This window comes from Petromyzon marinus, unplaced genomic scaffold, assembly GCF_048934315.1.
Source record: "Petromyzon marinus isolate PM22_M1 ecotype Great Lakes invasive population unplaced genomic scaffold, UKy_Petmar_22M1.pri1.0 PM_G_Scaffold_20, whole genome shotgun sequence".
Taxonomy (NCBI): Eukaryota; Metazoa; Chordata; class Hyperoartia; order Petromyzontiformes; family Petromyzontidae; genus Petromyzon; species Petromyzon marinus.
In genome coordinates, this window is record NW_027422762.1 from 1,179,608 (window position 1) to 1,188,726 (window position 9,119).

The 9,119-nt window shown below is 51.6% G+C and overlaps 1 pseudogene; it reads right to left on the minus strand.

The window, feature by feature from the left end:
* The window catches only part of LOC142912397 (ephrin type-A receptor 5-like), a 41,654-nt pseudogene extending 33,372 nt beyond the window's left edge, over window positions 1-8,282 (minus strand).
* Window positions 8,283-9,119: the final 837 nt, after the last annotated feature.

A 9,119-nucleotide genomic window follows, 5' to 3' on the forward strand; every position in this document is an offset into this window, starting at 1 on the left:
TCTGACAGGAAGCAGTGCGTTAAGCTGGGAACACAAGTCTCTGACTCCAGCTCCATCAGCACCAGAACTCCTCAGGGCTGCGTCCTTTCCCCACTGCTCTTCTCTCTGTATACCAACAGCTGCACCTCCAATCATCTGTCCGTCAAACTCTTGAAGTTTGCGGACGACACCACCCTCATTGGGCTGATCTCTGGTGGGGATGAGTCTGACTATAGGTGGGAAGCTGACAACCTTGTGACCTGGTGTAGCCAGAACAACTTAGAGCTAAATGCTCTAAAGACAGTTGAGATGGTTGTGGACTTCAGGAAGAATACAGCCCCACTCACCCCCATCACCCTGTTAGACTCCCCAGTCAAAATTGTAGAGTCCTTCCGCTTCCTGGGCACTATTCTCTCCCGGGACCTCAAGTGGGAACTGAACATCAGCTCCCTCACCAAGAGAGCTCAACAGAGGATGTACTTTCTACGGCAGCTGAAGAAATTCAACCTGCCAAAGACAATGATGGTGCAATTCTATACAGCAATCATTGAATCCATCCTCACCTCCTCCATAACCGTCTGGTACGCTGCTGCCACTGCCAAGGACAAGAGCAGACTGCAGCGTATCATCCACACTGCTGAGAAGGTAATTGCCTGCAATCTACCAACCCTCGAGGACCTGCACACGACAAGGACCATGAGGCGAGCGAGGAAGATTGGGTTTCCTGCCGGTAAGGCATCACTCTCGACAGCCCAGGGGGGGGAACAGGAGCGCGGCGGCCCTTCCCTGCCCGGTGAGGAGTGCAGCGGCGGCAGCTCCCACACTAGTGGAGAGTCTGGGGGCGTCGGTACTTCGCGGGCAGGGTCGCAGGCAGGAGAGATCCCGGGGGCCGACGACCCTAACATAATCATCATCAGGTGTGAAAACCACAGCAAGAAATTTTGAAAAAAGTGGCGTTTTTTTAACGTTAGCACCACGGAGAGCGATTTGGCAGTTCAGAAGGACGAGTCCATCTATGTTCGGAAAAGAGGAGGGGGGGGACGAAAAATAATGGATGAGGTCTGAAGGCCACCGTAAGCGTGAACAATCAATTAAAACCCGAAATGGTTTATCAAATCCTTCCAATGATTGCTAAGCCAGAATCCATCTTCTCGGTTGAAATTGTCTCTGTGTTTGTATATGTGAATAGACTCATGAACGAATCTCTCATGGTAGCCAGATGGCTTGCAAAGAACCTCTGTCTTGGAGAAGTCAATGTCATGTGAGCCTACTGAATTATAACAGTGATCTGCCACGGCCGAGGTGTTGGTCCTACCGTGTTTCAGGTCTGCTTTGTGTTCACGAATGCGGTCCGAGACATGTCATTTGGTTTCTCCAATGTAACTACTCCCACCGAGGCAACTTAGCGTTGTCTGTATTTATTTAAAGTTGCGCATTTTGATGATGTGACGTCACATTTCTCAAACCTCCCTCTCTCGTCACGCATCGTCACAAATGTCTGACCCCGCCCCCTAAGTGCGTGACGTCATCTATGGACGCCCCTCCCCCCCCGAACATCCACGGAGGTCTCGTGGCCTCCACGCTCGACTCACCCCGTCGGGCGGGGAGGCGACCCAGCCGAGGTCGCCCTGCGCGGTCTCCGTGTCGAGCAGGTCCACTGCGGCGGGGTGGGTGGGTGGGGGGAGAGACACGCGCACGCGTGCACACAGAGAGAGACGAAGTTTCAAGTTTGTTAGGTACGAGCTGTACTACCCGGCTACGCCCGGGACGAGGATTCACCACGTCCCCCCAGTGGCGATGTTCACACAGCAGAGCAGGTACTCGTTTGATGCCGAGTCGACCTAGGGAAGGCCCAGGACTGGTAAAAAAATAATCGTCACCGGCGGTGGCCGTGAGCGGGAATCGAACTCGGGTCACTACACTACAACGCGTTACGCTTCCACGTGCGCGGGTCACGTGACAGATTTGACGTCACAGCTCACTTGACGTGCAAAAAAAATAGATGCATTATTGAGCTACCCCCCTAAAGAAAAAGCAAAAGTGTATTTTTATAATTTTAGGATGGTGTACAGTCTGGAAAGCACCCACGTGGCAAATTTCCAGTTTGTTGCATGTCGGGAAGTACGCTAAACATTTTGAACAGACACGCACAATCACAACTTTGCCTTTTATATCTATGGAGATAGCGTTGTGAGCCATGCGGCTCTCAAGTCGGGTGCAGCCGCAACAAACAAAATATGAACACAGAACATCTTAAAGCGACAACGCGTAACAGAAACATCCTGGAAAAAAAACAGCAAATATTTAATATAAAACGCCGCGTGCAAAAAATCCCCACCACCGTGTACACGACGGCTGTCACGGACTGCCGGGGCAAGTGCTGCTGCTGCTGCTCGCGAGTAGCAGCACCTACCAAGGCTACCGGCACTGTGGCACACGAGGACGTGGGTGGCCAGCACCACGCCCGGCCGCCTTTGTCTCCCCAGTGGCGATGTTTACTACACACCGCACCAGGTTACTCATTTGAGCTTGAGTCGACCTAGGGGAGGCCCAGGACCGGTTCAGAGAATCGTCACTGACGGTGTTGGCCGTGAGAGGGAATCGAACTTGGGTCGCCGGGTTCGTAGCGCAGCGCGCTAACAACAACAACAACCGCCATTCGCCACTAAGTGGCGGTGACGTCACCACGACGCTTGTGCCAGGCTATGTGCACCCTGAGGCCACGTGAAGTGTCGAACGCCCGCCGGCAGGAGGTCACGGGGCAGACCCAGGTGCCACGGGTCGACTGACTGAGATGACTGGCTGATGCACCACCTGTGCCCCCTACTGTGCCAACCTGCTGTGCTTTAGCCACCCGGCGCTCCGCTCGCTGTTGTGAGCGTCGCTCCTCCGCCCTCCGTTGTTGTTGGAGGGCGACTGCCTCCAACTGCCCAGTAGCATCCTTCACGAGCCTCCTCCACAGAGGCCGATCTTGACACCGCTGGTACTAGTCATCGGCAAGTCCACTCAGCTCCACGTCCTCCTGTACCACATCACTCCATCTCTTCTCTAGCCCGTGCCGCGCCTGCTTAGCCCCCTCAATCCGGCCAAACAAAAGCTGTTTCGGCATGCGGTGGCTGGGCATGCGGGCTACATGACCCAGCCATCGCAGCCTTGCCTGCCGGAGGAGCTCACCGATGGGACCCTGCCCAGATCTTTCAAGGATTTGTGAGCTCCTCACACAATCCAGTCTGGTTAAACCCAGGATGGATCGTAGGCAGGCCAGCCTAAATGTTTCTAACCGGCGAAGATGTTCCATTAGGGGGGTCCACGTTTCGCAATCGTAGAGAAGGGAGGGAATGACCGTGGCCGAGAAGACCTGAAGCTTAGTGCGGAGCGACAGACCAGGTAGCTTCCACACAGCGTTACGCAACCGATGAAAAGATATTGCCGCTCGACTGATTCGGAGTGAGACCTCTGCTGTTAAACTGGAGCCAGTCATAAGCACACTGCCCAGGTATGGGAAACTCTCCACTCTCTCCACAACTGCCCCATCACCGATTGGGAGTTGTGGGGGTGGAGTGTCCGATGGTACAAAATATCCAGGCAGGTGCTTAGTTTTAGTGTGGCTGAAGGTAAGGCCCCCATCTCTTAGTGGCACGCTCCAGTCTCAGCAGCAGCGTCTCCAACTCCTCCTCTGAATGAGCAGCTATTACCAAATCAGCATACATAACGTGGTTGAGCAATAGGGAGCCATCCCTTGACCGCACCCGGGCATCGATCAGCCTCCCATTATAGCTGTACCAAATGGAGATTCCCCCGGTACAGACACACACACTCACACACGTACACAGACACACACTCACACGTACTCAGACACACACTCACACGTACACAGACACACACTCACACGTACATACATGTACATACACTCACAGACACACACTCACACACGTACACAGACACACACTCACACGTACACTCACACGTACACAGACACACTCACGTACAAGACAAGACAAAGATCCCCATATAGCCTTAACAGACTGTAGGGGCAAGTGCTGTTAGCGAGCACCTATGAAGGCCGAAACGGTACACGAGGGGGTGGGTGGCCAGCACCACGCCCAACCGCCTTTGTCTCCCTAGTGGCAATGTACTCATTTGAGGCTGAGTCGACCTAAGGGAGGCCCGGGACCGGTTCGAATAATCGTCACTGGTGTTGGCCGTGAGCGGGAATCGAACCCGGGTTGCCAGGTTCATAGCGCAGCGCGCTAACCGCTACACCAGGGGTCGGGAACCTTTTTGACTAAGAGAGCCATGAAAGCAAAAAATTTGGAAATTTATTTCAGTGAGAGCCATATAATATATTTTAAAAGTGAATTCAACTAAATGTCAGTATAATAAGCCTCTGAATTTATTCTTTTAAATAATGTTGTTATAACACTCACCATTAATGCGACTTCTGGTGCTGCATGGATTTGCTGATGTCTTTGTAGTCGGGTTGGTACTTGGTGAGGTTAAGCTTCATGCAAGCGTTGAGGCTTTCATCCGTTAAACGTGATCGTAGGTTGGACTTGTTGTTTTTAAGATGTGAGAATGACTGCTCACATGCATACGTAGATCCAAACATGGTCAATACAGCAATACTCACACGCTGCAGTGTGTGGTATGTGACAGGAAGCGCGTTCCAAGTTTTGAGAATCAGCTGGTCTTCGGGTTGGAGTTTTTTCATTTCTGTCCACATGTGCTTGCTCGCCAACTCCGCTTTCTGTCGTGTGATTCTTTCCAAATCTTCATTCAGTGACTTGAACTTATTCACCCACATGTCTGAGGCCTTCAGGTCAGCCACTTCTGCTTCAAAATCTCTGACGGAGACACCAGGGATGTAATTCAGGTCGGCTGTGTTCAGTGAACACTCGTTTGGATGGGTGATGAACTTAAAAAGACGAGTGTGCTCACGAAATTCTCCAAAGCGTGCTTTGAAGGACTGTAGGAGACTGGATGTGCAGCCAGCTAGCTGGTGGAGATCAAGGTTTTGAATGGGCTCACTTGCTGTGCATGCATCTTTAAATTGGCTCAGTTTTTCAAAATGTAGTAAACGACCTGTTTCAAGATCCGTGATGAAAAGCTCCAGCTTGTTTTCAAAAGCAAATACAGCTTGTTGAAGGGATAACACTGTATTTCCAATGCCTTGCATTTTCACGTTGAGCTGGTTCAGATGTTCAGTCAGATCTACGAGATAGTAAAACTTGAGGAGCCACTCGGTGTCGGCTAGCTCAGGATGCCCGACGCCTTTCATTTCAAGGAAAGTCCGGATTTCGTTCAGGCAAGCCGCAAAACGGCTAAGCACCTTCCCTCTTGACAACCAACGCACATTGCTGTGCAAAAGCAGACCAGGATAGTTATTTACAACTTCATCCAGCAGTGTTTTAAACAGGCGATCATTTAAGGCTCGGGCAACAATAAAGTTGATCACACGAATGACCAGCGACATCACTTCGCCAAACTGCCTGTCACACATCTGAGCACAAAGTGCCTCCTGGTGTATAATGCAATGGAAACTTAGGATGGGTCTATTTTCATGTTCACGGAGAAGCGCCACAAATCCTTTGTTTTCCCCACCATACACGGAGCACCATCAGTACACACTGAGAGAAGTTTATCCATAGGTAGACTTTTTTCTTGAGCAAACTCCATGAAAGACTTGAATAAATCCTCACCTCTTGTGGACCCTTTTAATGGCAGAACAGCAAGACTTTCTTCGCGCAGTGTGTCACCAACAGCATATCTTGCAATCACGCTGAACTGCGACAAATGGCTGACGTCTGTTGACTCATCCAAAGCCAGAGAAAAGAACGGCGCTGCATTTATGTCCTTCACTTGCGTTTCCTCCACTTTGTTTGCCATCACGATGGTACGATCATGAACAGTTCTTGCCGACAGAGGCATGTCTTGTATCCGTTTGATTATCTTGTCTTTGTTCGGAAGATCATCAAAAAGTTCATTGGCTACATCCAGCATGAACGTTTTAGCATACTCGCCATCTGTGAATGGTTTTCCGTTCCTCACTATTGCTAAAGAACCAGCAAAGCTAGCTGAATTATAGTCACCTTGCCGGGTCCATACGCGGAGTTGCTGCTGGCTAGCTTGCACCCTGCTCAGAAGCTCTTGGCACGCTTTCTTTCTGCTGTCTCCCGCAGGGTATTTTGATGCAAAGGTAGCGTGGCGCGTGTCGAAGTGCCGCTTTACATTCGACCGTTTCAACGATGTAATTTTGTCATTGCAAATTAGACACACCGCAGAACCCGCTCTCTCCACAAAGGCGAATTCTTCGGTCCATTCGTCCTGAAATGTACGATACTCGTCGTCTTTTTTTCTTTTCGCCATCTTCTTCGTCGAAGGGTTAGCTTTGAGCTAATGACCGAGCAGACGCAGTCTCAGACTGATTCAAAAGGGGGCGTTTACCTGTTTTACCCAGCAACGGCAAACGTAGGCCAGTATCATCCAATTAAAATAATGGACAATTGCTCCTGCAGCCCTGAACAGGACATGCGCAGTGAAAAATCGATGGATGGATTAAAACAAGTGAGAATATTTTGTTTTATCTGCGAGCCATATGCAATCATCAAAAGAGCCACATCTGGCTCGCAAGCCATAGGTTCCCGACCCCTGCGCTACACTATCGCACATACATACACACGTACACACACGTACACACACTCACACAAACACACACACTCACACGTACACAGACACACACTCACACGTACACAGACACACTCACGTACACACACATACGTACACACACGTACACAAACACACACGTACACACACGTACACACTCTCTCTTCATGTGGTCGCGTGGATTTTTCCCTCCGTGTCCTCCGCTTCCCCCACCACCCCCACCCCCACATCAAGAATGGACGTGGCCGCCACGCGGGGCATCATCATCAGTTTGTGGTCACCGCTCGCTGTGCATCATCTCAGCACGCGGTCAGACGCTTCGAGCGGCGTCGGCGTCGTCTAAACAAGCGAGCAGCCTCGCCTGCTAGCGTCAAAGGCTCCGTCGGAGCGCTCCATCTCGGCGAACGAGTTGACTCCGCGGGGAACGAGAGAGACGCGGAGAGAGACGTGGAGCTTTCAAAGAGCCATCGTTGTGCGGAGCCACGAGCCGCTTTGTGTTTTTGTCACCTTCAGTTTATCAGATGTTTTTTTTCTACAGTTTCAGTTTATTTTGGTTATAGCCCCTGTGAGCCGTTCGGCTCTTGAATCGGGTCCAACCGCAACAAACACAAAAACACGAACGAGAAAACAGAGTGACTATGTGGTGACTGCGTAAACAGAAAATCCGTGAAAAAAACGCATGCAAAAATATTCCTGAAAAAAGCACCGTACACCACCAACGCTGTGTGTGTACCACCAACACTGTGTGTACACCACCAACACTGTGTGTACACCACCAACACTGTGTGTGTACCACCAACACTGTGTGTACACCACCAACACTGTGTGTACACCACCATCCCCTGGTGCACCACCAACCCCTGGTGCACCACCAACCCCTGGTGCACCACCAACACTGTGTGTACACCACCAACACTGTGTGTACACCACCAACGCTGTGTGTACACCACCAACACTGTGTGTACACCACCAACGCTGCGTGTGCACCACCAACGCTGTGTACACCACCAATCCCTGGTGCACCACCAATGCTGTGTGTACACCACCAACACTGTGTGTACACCACCAACGCTGTGTGTACACCACCAACGCTGTGTGTACACCACCAACACTGTGTGTACACCACGAACGCTGTGTGTGTACCACCAACCCCTGGTGCACCACCAACGCTGCGCCCACCTTCGTAAGCAGCGGCCACCGCCAAGACGGCGACGATGCCAACGGCGACAGGAGATGGAGCCAGACTCCTGCAGCTGCGGAGGGGCGCGGAGACGGAGCCTGGGGACATTTCTGCTGGTGCTGGTGGTGCTGTTGGTGGTGGTGGTAGTGCTGGTGGTGGTGGTGCTGGTGGTGGTGGTGCTGCTACTGGTGGTGGTGCTGCTGCTGGTGGTGCTGCTGCTGGTGGTGGTGGTGCTGGTGGTGGTGGTGCTGGTGGTGGTGGTGCTGCTACTGGTGGTGGTGATGCATGGATCGGCTCGGTTCACCAACCCTCCTCTTTTCCTCCTGCGAGGGAGACGAGCAGGCGAGAGGATTTAAAATAATGGAATGAGTCAGAGTGAGTGGGGTGTGTACGATTAATGATTGACCCAGCTGGAGAAGACACCAATGAATTATTAACCCTGGCAGAAGTGAAGGTTTGTTGAGGCTTTCGGCTCCCCTCCCACCTCCCTCCATCCAAAACCACTCCACACATCTCTCTCCTTGTGTGTACGTGTGAGTGTGTGTACGTGTGAGTGTGTGTACGTGTGAGTGTGTGCACGTGTGAGTGTGTGTACGTGAGTGTGTGTACGTGTGTACGTGTGAGTGTGTACGTGTGTGTACGTGTGAGTGTGTGTACGTGTGAGTGTGTGTACGTGTGTACGTGTGAGTGTGTGTACGTGTGAGTGTGTACGTGTGTGCACGTGTGAGTGTGTGTACGTGTGAGTGTGTGTACGTGTGAGTGTGTGTACGTGTGTGCACGTGTGAGTGTGTGTACGTGTGAGTGTGTGTACGTGTGAGTGTGTGTACGTGTGAGTGTGTACGTGTGAGTGTGTGTTCGTGTGAGTGTGTGTACGTGTGAGTGTGTACGTGTGAGTGTGTGTACGTGTGAGTGTGTGTACGTGTGAGTGTGTGTACGTGTGTGCACGTGTGAGTGTGTGTACGTGTGAGTGTGTGTACGTGTGAGTGTGTGTACGTGTGAGTGTGTACGTGTGAGTGTGTGTTCGTGTGAGTGTGTGTACGTGTGAGTGTGTACGTGTGAGTGTGTGTACGTGTGAGTGTGTGTACGTGTGAGTGTGTGTACGTGTGTGCACGTGTGAGTGTGTGTACGTGTGAGTGTGTGTACGTGTGAGTGTGTGTACGTGTGAGTGTGTGTACGTGTGAGTGTGTATGTGTGAGTGTGTGTACGTGTGAGTGTGTGTACGTGTGAGAGATACACGGGGAGAGATACACGGGGAGAAATACAGGGGGAGAGATACAGGGGGAGAGATACACGGGAG